Source organism: Lactuca serriola, chromosome 2 (assembly GCF_051521515.1).
Source record: "Lactuca serriola cultivar US96UC23 chromosome 2, Lser_US96UC23_V15, whole genome shotgun sequence".
In the NCBI taxonomy this organism is placed as follows: Eukaryota; Viridiplantae; Streptophyta; class Magnoliopsida; order Asterales; family Asteraceae; genus Lactuca; species Lactuca serriola.
The window spans coordinates 232705451-232725136 of NC_136409.1; positions in this window are offsets into that span (position 1 = coordinate 232705451).

The following is a 19686-nucleotide window of genomic DNA, read 5'->3' on the forward strand; positions in this document are numbered from 1 at the left end:
ACATAAATGGATGGAAATAAACTTTGATTTTTTCAAATTAAATCCATTAAAAACGTATCATAAATATTTTCTCAAAAAATTGACGATATTGTATTAAATAATGTTTTTATAAAATTTGGCAAAAAAAATATAAGAATATATTATGATTTTTTTTCATATTTATATAAACAATTTCAACGACTATTATTGTAATCAATTTTTATTTATAAATTTGTCAAAAATATCATATTTGTATCGTTAAACGTTTTTTTTAAGTTTTGTAATTTTTTTCAAATTGTTTGTTATTAATAAAGTTGGAAAAAATATAAATTAAAAAAAAATATATATATATATATATATATATATATATATATATATATATATATATATGTTTTTTTAGGCTAGAATATGTCTGGAGATGTTAGAAGACTCTGGTCCACATCTGCGCCAAGAAGAGGGCGCACATACATTTTTAGGTCTGCAGTCTTCAAAAAAACAAACAGTCTACGAAAGCTAATGTATGCGCGTGGTCTGCGCGGCGCAGACAGAAGAGGCCACGCAGATCTGCAGACAAAAAACAAACACTACCTATGTTTCATGTCTAAATATGAAAGGTTTCTCAAATGCAAAGATAGATCTATTTTAGGTTATTATGTCTTTCTTGACACCCTTGTATATCTTGGTCGAGTAAGAATGTAACACCCGTAGATTCGGCCTAGACATTTAAAATATAATAGATAATCTTAGCTAAAGATGTAGTAGTCGTAATGACTATCTCAATGATATAAGGAGCACTTAAATTCGACTTCGTATGAAGAAGTTATGCTTCTTCGAAGTTTCGCGATTAAACCAACATATCTATGTGTGTCGTAAATAGTAAGTAAGATGATTGTTAGCCTAAGTAATCTAAACGAAAATCGTAATAATCTTAAAAATGAGAGCATACATATAGAGAACGTCCAAATTTGACTTAATATGAGGAAGTTATGATTTTTCAAAGATTCAGTGCACCAGTGTGCGACACTGTAATCAAAATTCAAATCAAATGACTTAGCCAAAACAATCTAAACGAGAGTTATAGATCTTGTGAATATGATTCCATCGATATAAAGACAGTCGAGAACGAAATTCGTATGAAAAAGTTATGATTTTTATTTGGACTTTAACAACCTAAACCAGTAAAAATATAACTTAAAAATAAATAGAGAATTAGCCGAGTGAATCTAAATGAAAGTTGTAGTACTCGTCTATAGCTACGTGCATTTATAAAAAACGTCCAAAACGGGGACCGTATCAAGAAGATATAAAATTTTGAAAATCTTAAAAATTTGGGCGCCCAGAAGCTTCTAGAAACAGCGACGCGGACCAGGCAGATTTTGACATGTGGCAAGCGACCTGAGGAATCACGACTGTGCGAGGGTGTGGGGTGCCTCTAAAGGTGTGTGACACGCCCCTCTGTAACTCTATATATATGCTTCAATTTCAGCCTCTTTTCCTTACTCATTCACTCCCAAAACCTTTGGAGTCCCTTCCTTACCCCTAGTTATTATACTCCCAAGTTCCCGACTACTTTAACGAGGCTTTGGAGCATCTGAGAGCCCAGAGAAATAGGTCTTTCGGTTTCAGAGTTCTGCCCGCGAAATTTCCCAGTTTCGCTAAAATCTCTATAAGTTAAGCTGCACTTATCTTAATTGTACTGTAACTTATATTTATATTCATAGTCGTTATTATGAATCTATAAATAAGATATATCAGTGATTCCATGTCAAAATGCTGATTGATCTACTTACGAGGGTGATGTATAGGCAAGATTTAGTGAGGTGTCTTCGTGATAATTGTCTGGTATGTCACTATCTGTTATGCTTTATGTGCTAGTATGTTATATTATTATGTGATAGTGGTAAAGGTGAAATAGTCCCCAGTTACCGGTTGAAAGAGACCAAATGAGAGGCCATAACCCAGATATGCTAGGAAGTTACCGGTTCAACGAGACCGAAGGGGTAGGCCAGCACCCAGATATGCTAGGCGGTTACCGGTTGAAAGAGACCGAAGGGGAGGCCAGAACCCAGATATGTTAGGCATTATGTGATTATATGGTATGTGGTATGATGGGGGAGCTCACTAAGCTTTGTGCTTGTGGTTTTTAGTTTTGGTTTCAGGTACCTCTTCTTCAAAGGGAAATGAGTCGGCATGATCGCAACACATCACACTACATTTTCCACATTGGAGATCTTTAGGGATTTATACTCTGATGATGTTTTATCATGACATATTGTCACAACTAGGAATTTTGATGCCTTGTAAACATTGAGCAATGATAACAAATATGAACCAACAATGTGAAAGCATGTAGGATGCTTATTCAATAACAACAGAATTTCAATCAAACACTTCATACAAGCACTGCAAATGGTCAACAAAGAATTGGAAACCCTAGAAATCCCGGTTTAAGTCCATTCTGGACTAGGATTTCCTTATTGGGCCCAATGGGCCAATAAGCTTCCAATTTGACTATCTTGGGCTTAGAACTCTTAAATGGGCTCTAGTTGGACCCACTTCCATATATTTTAAATATTTTGGGCCATATTGGGCCTAGAATGAAATAAATACCTAAATGGACCTTATTGGGCCATAACTAACCTAATTTAGCCCTAATATGTCATAAAAATCATATTTATATTTATTTGGGCCAAAAATCACCTAACTTAACCATAAAATGGGCTTAATCATTCAAAGCCCAAATTTTTTTCTCTTTCCCTCTCCATTTTCGGCCCAAGCCCACAAAGAAAGGAAAAGTTGACTTTGTGGTGCCAACTCATTTTTACCTAATGGACTTCCATGCAAGCTCTCATACTTCCATGCAACAATCCCATCACTCTCTCTTCTTCTCCTTTTATTCCTCTCGGCCGAATCCAAACAAACACACACCCACACTTCACTCAAAAATTCTCTCAAGAAGCTCTCTCCATTTCTCTCCAAATTTTCGAGATCTAAGAGGTTTTCAAGGAGTTTCTTCCACAAAAATCATCATTCAAAGTAAGTTGGTGCTTAAATCTATGATCCAACTCACTTCTTTTCATCAAAAATCACCTCTTAATCCATTCAAATTCATGATCTTGCATCTTAGAACCCACTAAGTTCGAGATCCATCCAAGGAACTTGCTAGGACCGAAAATAGCACCAAACTTTTCCCAATCTTCTTCAAAACCGAAACCACAACTCAAGGTGAGCTTCATACCCTTTTCTTTTTGGTTTTTATGAGTTTTATGGCGGAGAATACAAGAAAATGTGTAGATCTATGTGTATGTGTATGCTATGTGTGATTTCATGTGTTTCGTGATGAATATGTTACCAAAAGGGTTGTAAACTCGAGATCTATGACATGAGAAAGGAAACAAACATAATCTAAGCTATTTTACACTAAACAAGTCAAGAATAATAACTTATAAGGTCATGATGAACATATTCTAACATAAAACCCATTTTTGGGCTTAAATTTTCAAAAATACAAAACTTGGGGTACAAATCGACAAGTCACGGTTTCTTGAAGGTCAAAAGGGTCAAAAAAAAGTTTCTATAATCATTTTTCTGAACATTAGAAATTTCAAGGGACTTAAAATGTAAATTTTTATCTTAATGTGCTAATTTTGGGCTTTTCGGCCCAATAAGCCTCAAAATGCGAAAAATGATAAATTTTAGGGGCTGAAATGAAACTTTCTGTAAAACAGGGGGTAATTAGCATGACAAAATCATTTTATGGGTCAAAAATGCTTTTCACTATCAAAAGGGACCAAAAATGTAAAGTTTTTAGATTTGGGAGGGGTTTACCTCCATGTTCAGAGACGAGTACGTTCCCCCGGTGGAGAGGGAACGATTGGTTCAGGAGTTCTTGACCCTCAAGCAGGGTACTGATTCGGTTGCGGTGATCACGCGGAAGTTTCATGAGAGGGCTATGTTCTGCCCCGAGCTGGTGTCCACAGAGCAGGCTCGGATGAGCCGGTACTTGGGTGTTTTGAGGAGGGATATCCAGGAGTTTGTGTCAAACTCCACCTATCATACCTTTGCTGAGCTTCAGGCGAATGCCAGGAAGCGCTAGATCGAGTTGGAGACCCAGGCCAGGGAGGAGGCCGAGTCTCAGCGGGTGGACCGGCGGCCGGCTCAGTCTCAGCCGGCAGCCAAGCGGACTAAGTCCACCGATTCAAGGACGGGAGGTCTAAAGGGCCGCACTTGCGGAAAGTGCGGCAAGAATCATGATGGGGCATGTCGATCTGGTGCTTGCTACAAGTGTGGCAAGGAGGGGCACATTGCTAGGGATTGCCCCAAGGGGTTTACGGTTTGCTTTCATTGCAACCAGACAGGCCATCGGAAGGCCGAGTGCCCTCAGCTTCTTCAGGGATCTGCACCTACTACCAGGACCACTGCGACTCGACCGGTGAAGGCCGAGGCCCCGAGGGCTCGTGGGAGAGCCTTTCAGCTGACTGCAGAGGAGGTCCGCGCTGCGCCCGATGTTGTGGCAGGTATGCTTTATTTCCTGTAATTATTTGATGTCGAGATGTTATGCTTATGTTATGATATGCGTAGGTACTTTCCTTGTGAACTCTGTGTCTGCTTTAGTGTTATTTGACTCGGGTGCGAGTAGGTCCTTTGTATCTTTGACTTTTAGTCAGCATATCAGCGTTGGTCGTGAGTTGATGAGTAGGCCTCTGAGAGTTTCTATAGCTGACGAGAGACTGATTTGTGCCACAGAGGTTCTCCGGGGATGTGTGTTAGAGATTTTCGGGGTTGAGTTTCCGATTGACCTGATTCCTATTGCGATGGGTGATGTCTGTGTCATTGTGGGCATGGACTGGTTGAGCCGATTCGGCGCCGTCATCGACTGTGAGCGTCAGCTGGTGACTATACGAGACCCTAGTGGGGGAGTTCTTTCGGTGTACGGCGAGGGTACCCGTTCGGGATCAGCTTTTTGTTCGGCCGCTAGGGCGAGGCAGTGTCTACAGCAGGGCTGTAAGGGTTTTGTGGCGTATGTGATGGATACGCGGGAGGTTTCCGAGAGACCGAGATCAGTTGAGGAGGTCCCAGTGGTGCGTGAGTTTCCAGATGTTTTCCCTGAGGAGCTGCCGGGAGTACCTCCTATGAGGCAAGTAGAGTTTGGTATCGATCTGGTCCCGGGGGCCGCGCCTATCGCTAAGGTGCCTTATCGTCTTGCACCTCCAAAGATGCAAGAGTTGTCCTCGCAGCTTCAGGAGTTGCTGGGGAAGGGATTCATCTGGCCGAGCAGTTCGTCGTGGGGAGCGCCTATTCTGTTCGTCAAGAAGAAGGATGGTTCACACCGGATGTGCATTGATTACCGGGAGTTGAACAAGTTGACGGTCAAGAACCGTTACCCGTTACCGAGGATCGATGATTTATTCGATCAGTTGCAGGGAGCATCTTGGTTTTCCAAGATCGATCTGAGGTCAGGGTACCATCAGGTGAGAGTGCGGGATGAGGACGTTCAGAAGATAGCATTTAGGACACGATATGGGCATTATGAGTTTGTGGTGATGCCTTTCGGGCTCACCAATGCCCCGGCTGTGTTCATGGATCTCATGAACAGGGTATGCAGGCCGATGTTGGATCGGTCAGTGATTGTATTTATCGACGATATTCTAGTGTATTCGAGATCTAGATAGCAGCATGAGGAGCATTTGAGGGAGGTCCTTGAGGTATTGAGATCGGAGAAGCTTTATGCAAAGTTCTCCAAATGTGACTTCTGGTTGCGGGAGGTCCAATTCCTAGGACATGTTGTTAATCAGGGAGGGATATTGGTCGATCCGGCCAAGGTTGAGGCGGTGATGAGTTGGGAGGTGCCGAAGTCACCCTCTGAGATCAGGAGCTTCCTTGGGTTGGCAGTGTATTATCGGAGATTCATTAAGGACTTCTCCAAAATTGCAGTGCCACTCACTAGATTGACCCGAAAGGGGGTTGCATTCTCATGGGGACCCGAGCAGCAGACCTCCTTTGAGACACTTCGCCAAAGGTTGTGCGAAGCCCCAGTGTTAGCTCTCCCGGAAGGGATGGAGGATTTTGTAGTATATTGCGATGCATCGATTTCGGGGCTAGGTGCAGTGTTGATGCAGAGGGGTCATGTGATAGCTTATGCGTCGAGGCAGCTGAAGCCTCATGAGGCGAGATATCCCACGCATGATTTAGAGTTGGGGGCAGTAGTGTTCGCTCTCAAGATTTGGCGTCACTACTTGTATGGGGTTCGATGTACGATATACACGGACCATAAGAGCTTAAAGTATTTGATGGATCAGCCCAACCTAAATATGCGTCAGAGGAGGTGGTTGGATGTGGTCAAGGATTATGATTGTGAGATCCTGTACCACCCAGGCAAGGCTAATGTGGTAGCCGATGCATTGAGCCGCAGGGCGGAGAGCACTCCACTGCGAGATGTATGTTTGAGATTGACTGTGATAGCTCCAGTATTGGATGTTATTCGTGGGGCACAGGCCAAGGCTGTGCGACCAGAGATGCAGAAGAAAGAGCGGGTCGTTGGTTTGGTTTCGGAGTTCGTTACGGATGGACGAGGGCTTATGACGTTTCAGGGTCGGATTTGGGTACCGTTCGTGGGTGGTACGCGTATTACTTTGATGGAAGAGGCTCATCGATCGAAATTCTCGATCCATCCTGGGGCTACGAAGATGTAGTTGGATTTGAGGAAAGAGTATTGGTGGCCCTGTATGAAGAGGGACGTCGCATGGTTCGTTGAGAGGTGCTTGACCTGCCGTAGGGTTAAGGCCGAGCACCAGAGACCGCATGGCAATTTGCAGCCATTGGAGGTTCCCGAGTGGAAGTGGGAACAGATCACTATGGATTTCATCACCAAATTGCCGAGGACTGCCAGAGGAGTCGATGCAATTTGGGTGATTGTGGATAGGTTGACGAAGAGTGCACACTTCCTTGCCATCAGTGAGAGTTCTTCAGCGGAGAAGTTGGCGGAGATATATGTGAGAGAAGTGGTATCTCGGCATGGGGTGCCGATCTCGATTGTTTCAGACCGTGATGTGCGCTTCACTTCCAGATTTTGGAAGAAATTCCATGAGGAGCTGGGTACTAAATTGCATTTTAGTACCGCATACCATCCCCAGACAGACGGTCAGAGCAAGCGAACGATTCAGACGCTGGAGGACATGCTTCGAGAATGTGTGTTAGACTTCGGGGGTAGCTGGGATGCGTATTTACCCTTGACAGAGTTTTCCTACAACAACAGCCATCATTCGAGCATTGGTATGCCACCCTTTGAGCTGTTGTATGGTAGGAGGTGTCGGACCCCCATTTGCTGGGGAGAGGCGGGACAGAGAGTGATGGGCAGTACAGAGATCGTGCTTCAGACGACAGAGCAGATTCAACAGGTTAGACAGAGGTTATTGACCGCCCAGAGCAGACAGAAGAGTTATGCAGACAGACGCCGATCTGAGCTTGAGTTTCAAGTTGGCGACTTCGTTCTCCTGAAGGTCTCTCCTTGGAAAGGAGTGATTCGATTCAGGAAGAGGGGCAAGTTGGGACCCCGGTATATTGGGCCATTTCGTGTGATTGCAAGGATAGGCCGGGTAGCCTATCGTTTGGAGTTGCCAGCAGAGTTGGGGCAGATCCACGACACTTTTCATGTGTCGCAATTGAGGAAGTGTATGGCCGATGAGTCGGCAGTGGTTCCATTAGAGGATATTAAGGTGGATGCGAGCCTGAATTATGCCGAGAGACCAGTGGCCATCAGGGATCGGAAGATCAAGGTTCTGAGGAACAAGGAGGTACCTCTGGTGTTGGTTCAGTGGCAACACCGGAAGGGATCGGAAATGACTTGGGAGCCGGAGCGTGAGATGCGGGAGCAGCATCCGGAGCTATTTTCAGAGTGAGACTTCGAGGGCGAAGTCTAGTCCTAGTGGGGGAGAGTTGTAACAGCCCGGAATTTCAGGTATTGTTATATTTATGATTTTGGGTGTTTTAAGAGGGGACTCGGCGAGTTGGAGCCTAGACTCGCCGAGTAGGATCGCGGATCTGCTCGCGGGTTCGCGACTGGACTCGACGAGTCCGGATATGGACTCGGCGAGTCTGCGCTGTTTAGCGAAAACCATAACCGTTCAGGTTTGGGACGTATATGAGGGACCTTATGGCCGTCATTGTTCACCCTAGTCCTCTGAGAGAAACCCTAATTCGATTGTGAGCATCTGGAGCAAAGTAGAAGACCATTATTGATTTTGGAAGTATTGTCTTGCAAGGAAGAGGAGGCTTGGTTAAGGGAACAACAAGAGAAGCCACGTTCTGAGGATTTGGGGACACAGAGAGCACGTTATTCAGGTAATATTTCGAGTTGCATTCTCCTATGTTGATGTGTATATGGATTTAGGGTTTATTGAACCCTTTTGTAGCTAGATTGAGTGTTACCTTAGTCCCCCAAACGATTGGAACCCTGTATTGGGATCTTTGGAAGTCCAGAATGTCCCATGCCTGAGCATTTCGGAAATCAATGGAGATTTTGGATTGGAATCCTTATGCCTTAGGTCAAAATGTAAATTATGAGTCATGGGGTGTATTATGAGCACCGAAATGAGGACCTTACGTGATGAATCAGTCTAAGAAGGCCAGACCTATGAATGGTCGGAGCAGTTCTGACCTTAGAAAGCAGTTTGAGCGGTTGCATGGCATGGACTCGCCGAGTCCGATGAACAGACTCAGCGAGTAGCTTGAAGATCAACTGGGACTCGTCGAGTTGTTCTTCAGACTCGGCGAGTTGAGTCCGGGTGGCCCCGCGATTCTTCTAGGAGGAACTCGTCGAGTCAAGGAGGATACTCGACGAGTAGAAAGGGAATCTTGGAGAATTGGTGAGGACGTCTAGACTCGCCGAGTCGCCCTAGCACTCGCCGAGTCAGGTCAAGTTGACCGTTGACCGTTGACCAGAGTTGACCTATGTTTGACCTCTTAGGGATAGTCAAACTTAGAAGATAAAAGTGTTAATAAGAGATGTATGATGTTATAGGGAGATTGTAGCTCGGCGTATCGAGTACGAGTGACTTCGGGATTTGCTAGCTTTCGACATTCACGAGGTGAGTCTTCTCACTATACTGTACCCGGAAGGGTTTGACTGTGACCGGAAGGTCGGATATGATATGAGATATATATGTGCTATATGTGATAAGTTAATTGTTATACGTGCTTTGTATGTTATGTGGGCCGGAAGGCATTATGTTATGGGCCGGAAGGCATTATGTTATGGGCCGGAAGGCGATTATGTTATGGGCCGGAAGGTGTTGTGTTGTAGACCGGAAGGTCGGCGTGGGTAGGACCGGAAGGTTTACCCAGCAGGGACGGAAGTCCCCTGAGACACATGGACTGGAAGGTCAGGGCCTGGAAAGGCATATGTACGTAAGTTGTATATTGGGGAACTCACTAAGCATTTATGCTTACAGTTGTTATGTATGTGTTTCAGGTACTAGCGAGGACCGTGGGAAGGCGCCGGCGTGATCTGTACACACTGAAAGATGTTTTGTGATCTTGGGATTTAGATGATTTGTATTTTTACATGACACTTGAAATGTTTATGCCTTGTTTTGAATGAAAATACTATGTTTTGAAATGAAAAAATTTGTTTGAAAATCTACGTTGTTACAATATAACTAAAAGGTCATTAAGTAATTATGGAGGGTAGTTTTTGAAAATTCAATTAGTATAAATAAGAGCCTTGGGCTCTCATATTTCTTGCATCATTCTCTTGATTCAAGAGTCTTTCTCTCCTTATCCCCCGAGCATTTCGGTCCTTCGTGATTCGACTTCTCTTTCTGTAGCTTAGTATAGTAAGGTGAGCGCTGAAGCGCTGCAAGGATCTTTCTTAGAAAAATTCAGCGACGAAGTTCTGCCCCTGCAGAGCCCGACTCCTAGCTAAAACCCCCTTGTAAGTAAGTTATGCTTACCTTATTTTAATATAGCTTATATTTAAAATTAGTATTGTTATTATGAACTTATAATAAATATTTGAGCTATTATTATAACTTATATAAGTGTCGTTATAATATTTTTTTTAACTACTCGCGGTACAGGGAATCTGGTTTAAAGGGCCGCATAGGGTTGTTGGATTTCAGAAGTGCTATATGCCAAAATGGTCCTGCCCTCCGGTGTTTTATGTCTGGCCCCTGTCTGTACATAGTGGTTGAAAAATATTGTTTAACGCTTATATAATAATAATAATACTAAGACTAATAGTTGGTCACGGTAAATATTAGACTAAAATTTAGCGATAATAATGCTAGGTTTCGTCGAAGGAAAATAGAATCGTTAGAAGCAAGCGCTGCCCGATTTTGGAATCATCACCTTAACAAGTGAGTGCATAGTTACTTTCAACTTACACATAGATATGAAGTATTTTATATAAATTACGTGCTATGTGTGCATATTATCTGAATACTTGCTATCTATGCTAGATGAACGTTGTTATACATGTTTTCAATGATTTAAACTGTATATGTATTTTATATCTACGAAAATGTTGGGGTAAAACATGGGTAGATGCAATAGGTGATGTGTGATAAAATGATGAGAGGCTTCGATGTTGATGTTGTTGATTCTGTCATCTAGCGGAGTATGAATGACGACCACGGACTCTTCTAGACAGTCCAGTGGAACACTAGCAGGCTCGCAACCTGTAGGTGTTTGTGAACGATATGTTCACCGGTGTACTCCATCCCCCACATGGTTGCCTTTAGGACATTTATTGCTGAGGAATCCCCTTAGCAGTAGTGTCCGTCCCGATGATGATCCTTAGGCTAGGTCCCTTATGATAGGTGTTTAGGGACGTAAAGTGAGGATAACGGGAACGGGTAATCGGGTTATTGTTGATCGATGAAATTAATAAACTTATTTATTGTGGGTTGAAAACCCTATGTGCTCACCAGGCTCCCAAGCCTGACCCACTCAGTTTTATGTATTACAGGTAGTGGCGCATGAGCATAGGTGTGATGTTTTGGACGAGGGATTACGGATATAGGCCTGTAGATATGAAATAATGTAGTAAGGCTTATATTGTACCGTTTATGCTTTTGATCTGTACGAACATGACATCCCGAGTCTTTTAATGAAATACATTTCTATGGAAATGCTTTTGATAAATCTTTATCATATTTTTGTTTTGGGACAAATTCCGCAACACTTTCATTTAAAATGTAACTCTGATTTTTAAACAAAGCATAAACAAACCGGTCTTTTCTGGCCGTGATTTTGGGGATGTCACATATATAGAACCCACCGCGACTAGGGTTAGCCGTATCAGTCCTTAGTACTAGTACTATGACCTATGCTATGTACCATCGACTCTATGTTTAAGTGATTACACTACTCATAGAGTCGTTATGCCGCTGAACTTATACTGCTTATGTATGCTCCTTCGAGCAAAATTTTCATGTATCAAAGTGCGGATAATATTAATGAAAAATCTTATATGTTTACTGTGATGTTTTAATCTGCTATGTGTTACATATCCATGATTGTGTGCTAATTTGTGAAATTACTTAAGTTTATGCCACACACCTAGTTTATAGGATCACAATCTCACAAAAAGCATAGACACTCAACATCTCTCCGTTCCCTGGCAGAAAGATGCCTCGACGACCAACCCGCAGAAACCTTGAGCCAAACCCGCCCCAATTCAACCCTGTTGCTTTTCAGGAAGCGGTATCTACTGCAGTTACCATGGCTATGGCACAAATTCACCAAGGGAACAATGGAGGAGTCAACGGACAAGGGGCTGGAAGTTCGAACAATGGGGTAAATCAAGGACCTACCAAGACATGCTCCTATAAAGACTTCACCAACGCCAAACCACGAACCTTTAACGGCACTGGAGGAATGATCACCCTGAAACGATGGATCAAAAAGGTGGAATCGGTGTTCGAGATATGTGAATGCCCTGAGGAGATGAAGGTGAAGTTTGCCGCATGCACTTTCGTTGACCAAGCGCTCACTTGGTGGAACGGACACGTGGAAGCCATGACACTCCCCATAGCCAATTCCATGCCATGGGTAGAGATGAAAGAAATGCTGATGGTCGAGTACTGCCCTCGTGGCGAAATTCAGAAAATGGAACAAGAGTTGTGGAATCTCACCGTCCGAAACGCTGATATAGATGCCTACATATCAAGGTTTAGCGAACTGTCTCTGCTATGCCCTGTGTCACACCCCGAAACCTAAGGCGGAAACGTTCCGGGACGGAGGACATCATGTATATCGCAACCAATGTACATAGTAAGCATAGTAAACACAAAACAATACATTACATAAAGTTATTACATTTGTTTGAAATCAAAGTGTTACAAGTGTCATACATATATATCATATGAACAAAAGTTATGACGAGTCTGATAAGCGCTCCGTCTTCTCCAATAGATCGCGGGTACCTATCTAATATGGACCTGAGAATACAAGCAGTTTGAAAATCAGCATAAAGCTGGTGAGTTCATAAGAGGTTTGTTTTCTGAAAATGTACAAGTTTCCTTTGGTTTTCCGAAAAGTTTGTTATCCAAGAAAATCCCATATTTTCTTGTAAGTATAGTTGAATCATTCGTTTGTTATACGATCCGGTTATATACAGTTTGTTATCCCAGGAAAAACCCTTATTTTCCTTAAAAGTAATGTTTAGTTATCCATTAGTTACACGGTCTAGTTAAGAATAGTTCAGTTATCCCAGGAAAAACCCTTATTTTCCTAAAAGTAAAGTTTAGTAATTGAATCCAAATGTAATGTACAAGTATCTAACATACTCGTTGTATTGGCTAGGTATTCTGATGTCCTAGTTATCCTACACTCGAATGTATCCAAAGGAGTGCTTTCGTATTCGTATTCGTATTCGTATTCGTATTCGTATTCGCATTCGCATTCGTATTCGTATTTGTATTCGTATTCGTATTCGTATTCGTATTCGTATTCCTATTCCTATTCGTATTCGTATTCGCATTCACATTCGTATTCGTATTCGTATTCGTAATCCTACTCCTATTCGTATTCGTATTCGTATTCGTATTCGCTCTGTTTCTAGCTGTGTGTTATTATCCCTTCACTCTCGTATCTACGGGGAGTGGTAAAGTTCTAAGTTTAATGTTATTAGTCCTGCACTCTCGTATCTACGGGGAGTGATAAAGTTCTTAGTTTAATGTTATTATTCCTTCACTCTCGTATCTACGGGGAGTTATATCAAGAACATTTTAATGCTTAAAGATTCATGCTTTTAACAGCAATTATATGGAAATTCATTTGTGAAATATAAATTATAACATTTTAAAACGAGTTTCACAAATAACATGACAATTTACTCTGCAAGTTGAACGATTAGTTAATACAGTTTTCCGTGTTAAAAGCATACGAAATATGAAATAGATCAAATAAAATCATAAGTTTGAGTACAATATTTCATTGTACTTTTGCTTGTATTCCCCCCTGAAAACATTGAAAAACTTTGAAAAAGGGTAGGGGTATGAACTCACGGATCGAAGAATGTGCCTGATTGGATGCTAAATGTTAGTTCGGGGCTTGAACGCATGCGAGGTTCCTATGTAATATGAAAAGATACACATTTGTATCTAATTAGGCCTTGATATACTACTTTAAAATGAATAAACATTCCGAGGTGCGAAAACACTTCAATTCAAGTGTTTGGAGTGACCCGGGTGGCATCTAAGGGTGTGTAGGGCGTAATTATGGAGTTTACTCTTCAAGAATAAGCCCTTAAGGGAGTTTACGGTCCAATGATCATATCCCTGTGAGTTTACGACCGTAAACTCATGGGTGGTGTGTTCTTGGATGTCAAATGGTCTTACAATGCACACGAGAAGGTTCTAGGGTTGATTCCATGTCTTAGGAAGTGAACGGGACTTGAAATGACCTTGGATAAGGATTTTACGGTTTATGAAGATGTTCTTGGGGAGTTTACTACATTAAACACATGATTTTACAACCGTAAACTCATGTTTGTCCATGATTCATGGGTTTTAGTGGTTGTAGGTTAAGCATACAAAGTTCTAAGTCCAATTCCAAGCCATACAAGGTGTTAAAGGCACTTTAACACCCTTTGGGGGTGCTTATGGTCTAAGGAGGGGTGTTTACGGTCCAAGAATGTTCTTGGGCTGTAAACTCAAGTGTGAATCATTTGTGTATGTTTTCGTGCATCTCATGAAGGAATATATGGTTCTATGCACTCATGGAAGCTCATGGAAGCCTTTGGAGGTGTTTAAGGGTAATTTAACACCTCAAAAAGGTGTTTATGGTCCATGAATGAGGGTTTACAGTCAAAGAATGTTCTTGGGCCATAAAATCATGTCCAAACCTCAATTGGTGAGATTTTGGGGTCCTAAGCTCATGCATGCAAGTTTCTAAGCCATAACAAAGCACTAGAAGTGATTTGGGGCTTCAAAGCCCTCTTTAGGGGTGTTCACGGTTTTGGAAGGGTTCTTAAACCTTAAACACATGTTCTTGAGTGTTTTGGGTGATTCAAACATAGATTTGCATGATAATAAACCTTAACAATAAGCTAGGATAGATTACTTACCAAATTGAAGCTTGAAAGGGTGTTTTTGGATCAAACTCGAGTTTTTAGAGAGAGAGAGTAGTGAGAGAAAGTGTTTTAAGAGAAAGAAAAAGCTTCAAAATGATGTCACTCAATCCCTTATATAGGGGTTGAGTTTATGGCCCGGAGAAATTCTACCCGATACCAACGTTAAACGGAGCTTTTGGTCGTACCCGATTAATTTGTCGTAACTCAACATGGTCGTAACTAATAATTTTCTAAATAATAATTTGGGATGTTTTCATGAATTTCTAACGTGTTTGCATAACAATTAAGTCATAAGGGCAAACTCAAAATTAATGACTTAATTTAGAAATGAAACGGAAACAATTCAAAACGACGAATTTTTAATGACGGAACAAGTTACGACGACGGAACGAACTTCAGGTTGTCACACCCTGGCATGATCACCTTAGAAGGAAAGAAGATCGAACAATTCATCTGGGGACTAACCTCCCCGATCCAAGGAAACGTGATAGCTGCAAATCCCGAAACTTTCGACAGTGCCAAGAGATTGGCCAAGAAGTTGTATGACCACAACAACAAGAAGGGTGAGAAGCCAGTGGAGACAGAAGGTAAGAAGGAAAATGACAACAAAAAGGGAAAGAACAATAGGAGGAAGGGACGTCAAGGCTCCGAATCATCCAAGAAGCAGCAAACAGTGGCAGTTAATGCTGCAACCACTCAAGTTCCACCCACACCACATGCTCCAGCCTCAGCTGCTCCAAGTGCTCCTAGGCCTTATTCCGGTAATCTTCCTAAGTGCAATAAGTGCGGTCTCCATCATAATGGAGAATGCAAGGATATGCAGTGCACCAGTTGCAATCGGAAGGGGCACACAGCAAAGTATTGCAGGACCTACCCTCCTCGGAACCAACAACAAGGAAACAACAACAACAATAACCGCAACAACAACAACACCGATAATGGCGGCAACAATGCAGGACCAAGCCACACCTGCTATGGATGTGGAAGGACTGGGCATTTCCGTCGAAGCTGCCCTAACAACAACAATCCCGGAAATGAAGGAACAGGAAGGGTGCTGACCATGGGTCAGGGAGAAGCGGTTTAGGATCCCGTTGTCGTTACCGGTATGTTCCTCCTAAACCACACTTATGCATGCATCCTATTTGATACCGGAGCAGAACGAAGTTTTATGAGCAATAACTTTAAGCAATTGTTAAAACAACAACCCCAGAGGCTCAATGAAACCTTTACGATAGAAATGGCCAATGGGAAAACAGAATCCACTGTGGAAATCTATATCGTATGTACCCTAGCCCTTAATCAACACGTCTTTCGAATAAACTTAATGCTTGTTTCCATTAGGAGTTTTGATGTGATTATTGGCATGGATTGGTTAAGCCCCCACCATGTTGAAATTATGTGTCACGAGAAGGCCGTTCGTCTTCACCTTCCAAATCATGAAACCCTAATTATTTACGGAGACAAACCCAGCACAAATCTTTGTCTCATCTCGTGCGTCCGGGCACATAAACATCTGCGAAAGAAAGATTTGACGTACCTGGCGCACATAGTGGATAAATCTAAGGAAGAGGTTAATGTTCAAGACATTCCTGTAGCATGTGAATTCCCAGACATATTTCCTGAAGATCTTCCTGGAGTACCCCCAGAAAGACAAGTTGAATTTCGAATTGATCTTGTGCCAGGAGCGACTCCCATCGCTAAATCGCCTTACCGATTGGCTCCTGCTGAGATGCAGGAATTGTCCAGCCAACTTAGTGAACTCCTGGACAAGGGATTCATCCGACCCAGCTTCTCGCCATGGGGAGCTCCATTCCTCTTCGTCAAGAAGAAGGACGGATCTTTTCGGATGTGCATCAATTACAGAGAACTGAATAAGCTCACTGTCAAAAATCGCTATCCACTCCCACGAATCAACGATCTATTTGACCAGCTCCAAGGAGCTAGTTACTTCTCTAAGATAGATCTGCGGTCTGGGTACCATCAACTCAAGGTTCGGGAAGAGGATATCCCCAAAACCGCTTTCCGAACTCGTTATGGACATTATGAATTTGTCGTAATGCCCTTCGGTCTAAAGAATGCCCCTGCCGCATTCATGGACCTAATGAATCGAATCTGCCGACCATTCCTCGACAACTTTGTTATTGTTTTCATTGACGACATTCTAGTTTATTCTCGAAGTGAAGAAGAGCATGGCCAACTGTTTGGTTTTGGTATAATACAACATCCTATGGTGCACATACAACCCTAAATACTTTGGATCTATGTTTTCACTAATTATGCATGCAAATGGTTTCCAAGGCATTAAACCTATAACTAGCATGCATTTGACATAAACCATATAATATACTAGTTAGGGAAACATACCTTTTATGTGGCTTGGAGTCTTGATGTATTTGGCCTTAATAGCTTAGCACCAATAGTATGAAATGCCTCAAATGGAATCACAACACACCTAGGACAAAGGTGGCTCTTAAGAGAGAATTCCATGCACCAAAACACCTCCATATTTCTCTAAGAAAAGAAGTGGTGATTTTGGCTATGGAGTAACCTATTTATATGTAGGATTCCAAGGGTCATGGGTATAACCCATAATCCATACCCATGGGTTTTATGATCCATGGTTCATGTGGCCCAACTCTTTATGTATCCATACATAAACTTGGTCCAACATGGGTCATAACCCCCAACACATATAAATATAAATAATTATCATAATTAGTCCCCATAGATTTAATTAGTCTATTTTGATCACTAAATTAATTCCAAATTAATTCTTGATCGATACTAATTAAAACATATGATTTCATATTAATATATTATAACTTATAATATATTAATAAACCATAAATAACCTTCTCTCAAAAGTCCATCCTAACAAATTGTCCTGATGATATGCAACCCAAATGGACCATGCTACTCTCGGTTCAAGTACATACCAATAATAGTTATGGGCTTAGACATCTAATCCAACACCAACATCTCCGACAAATCCTGGAAACCTTGCGAACTGAGAAGCTATACGCAAAACTCTCTAAGTGTGAGTTCTGGCTCCGTAGCGTGAACTTTTTGGGTCATGTTGTTAGTCAGGAAGGAATACATGTGGATCCTTCTAAGGTCAAAGCCATCGAAGGATGGGCAGTCCCAACAACACCCACATAAATTCGCCAATTCTTAGGTCTTGCAGGTTACTACAGGAGGTTCATTCAAAACTTCTCTAAGATCGCCAAGCCACTTACCTCGCTTACACAAAAGGGCGTACCCTTCAAATGGATGGACAAACAAGAAGCTGCATTCCAAACTCTGAAGCAAGCACTCTGTAGTGCCCCGTTGCTATCACTACCAGAGGGAACAGAAGATTTCGTAGTTTACTGTGACGCGTCAAATCAGGGTTTAGGTTGCATTCTCATGCAGCGTGGAAAGGTGATAGCTTACGCGCCCCAGCAACTAAAGACACACGAAGTGAACTATACAAACCACGATCTGGAATTGGGAGCAGTGGTCTTCGCCCTGAAGATTTGGAGGCACTACCTTTATTGTACGAAGTGCACCATCTTCATGGACCTCAAGAGTCTCCAACACATCTTGAATCAAAAAGAGCTGAATATGAGGCAACGAAGATGGGTTGAACTATTAAACGATTATGAGTGTGAAATCAAGTACCACCCAGGCAAGGCTAACGTGGTAGCTGATACCTTGAGTCGGAAAGAGTACTCTAATCGGCGTGTGAAAACTCTCACAATAACCATCCAATCTCACCTAACCACTCAGATCAGGGCAGCCCAGTCAGATGTCGTGAAGGCGGAAAACAAAACAAGCGAAGCATTACGCGGAATGGAGAAGAATCTCAAGGTGAAAGAGGGCGGAGTATATTATTTCATGAATCGTATTTGGGTTCCTAAACTTGGAGGATTTAGGGAAGTATTCATGAATGAAGCTCACAAGACGCGATACTCCATCCATCCGGGTTCGGACAAAATGTACTTGGACATTAAACAACATTACTGGTGGCCTAACATGAAGGCAGAGATTGCCACCTATGTTAGCAAATGCCTTACTTGCGCCAAAGTAAAGGTGGAATACCAGAAGCCCTCAGGGTTATTACAGCAACCAGTAATTCCCGAGTGGAAATGGGAAATGATTACTATGGATTTTGTGACCAAGTTGCCCAAGTCGTCAGATGGATTAGACACTATATGGGTAATAGTTGACAGACTGACGAAATCCGCTCATTTCATGCCAATAAAAGAATCCTACAAGATGGAGAGATTGACAAGAATATACATTCGAGAAATCGTGAGACTTTACAGAGTGCCAATGTCTATCATCTCAGATATATATAGTAGATTCACTTCACGTTTTTGGCAATCACTTCAGAAAACACTGGGAACCCATCTCGACATGAGCACTGCTTATCACCCACAAACGGATAGTCAAAGCGAACGAACCATTCATACGCTTGAAGAAATGCTTCGTGCATGTGTGATAGACTTTGGGAAGTCCTGGGATACCCACTTACCCTTAGTTGAATTCTCATACAACAACAGTTACCATTCGAGCATCAAAGTTGCTCCTTTCGAGGCACTGTATGGACGTAAGTGTAGATCACCATTGTGTTGGGCTGAGGTAGGCGACACCCAGGTAGCGAGGGAACTAGCATCAGACAAGGCGTTAATGGGACCGAAGATCATATGTGAAACCACGGAAAAGATAGTTCAAATCAGAGCTCGACTACAAGCATCACGCGACCGACAGAAGAGCTACGCTGATAAACGGCGAAAGCCCTTGGAGTTTCAGGTCGGGATCCAGTGCTGTTAAAATTTTCTCCATGGAAAGGGGTTATTCGTTTTGGAAAACGGGGAAAATTGAATCCACGATACATTGGACCTTTCGAGATCCTTGCCCGAATTGGCCCAGTGGCGTACAGACTGCCGCTACCCGCTGAGTAGGGGTGCAAACGAGCCAAGCAACTCGCGAGCTACTCGAGATCGGATCGTTAAAAGCTCGACTCAAAATCAATTTTAAACGAGCTCGAACCGAGCTCGAGCTTAATATTAAGCTCGTTTATTAAACGAGCTCGAGCTCAAGCCTATGTCGTTAAGCTTGATTAGGCTTGCGAGCGTAAACGAGCCTTT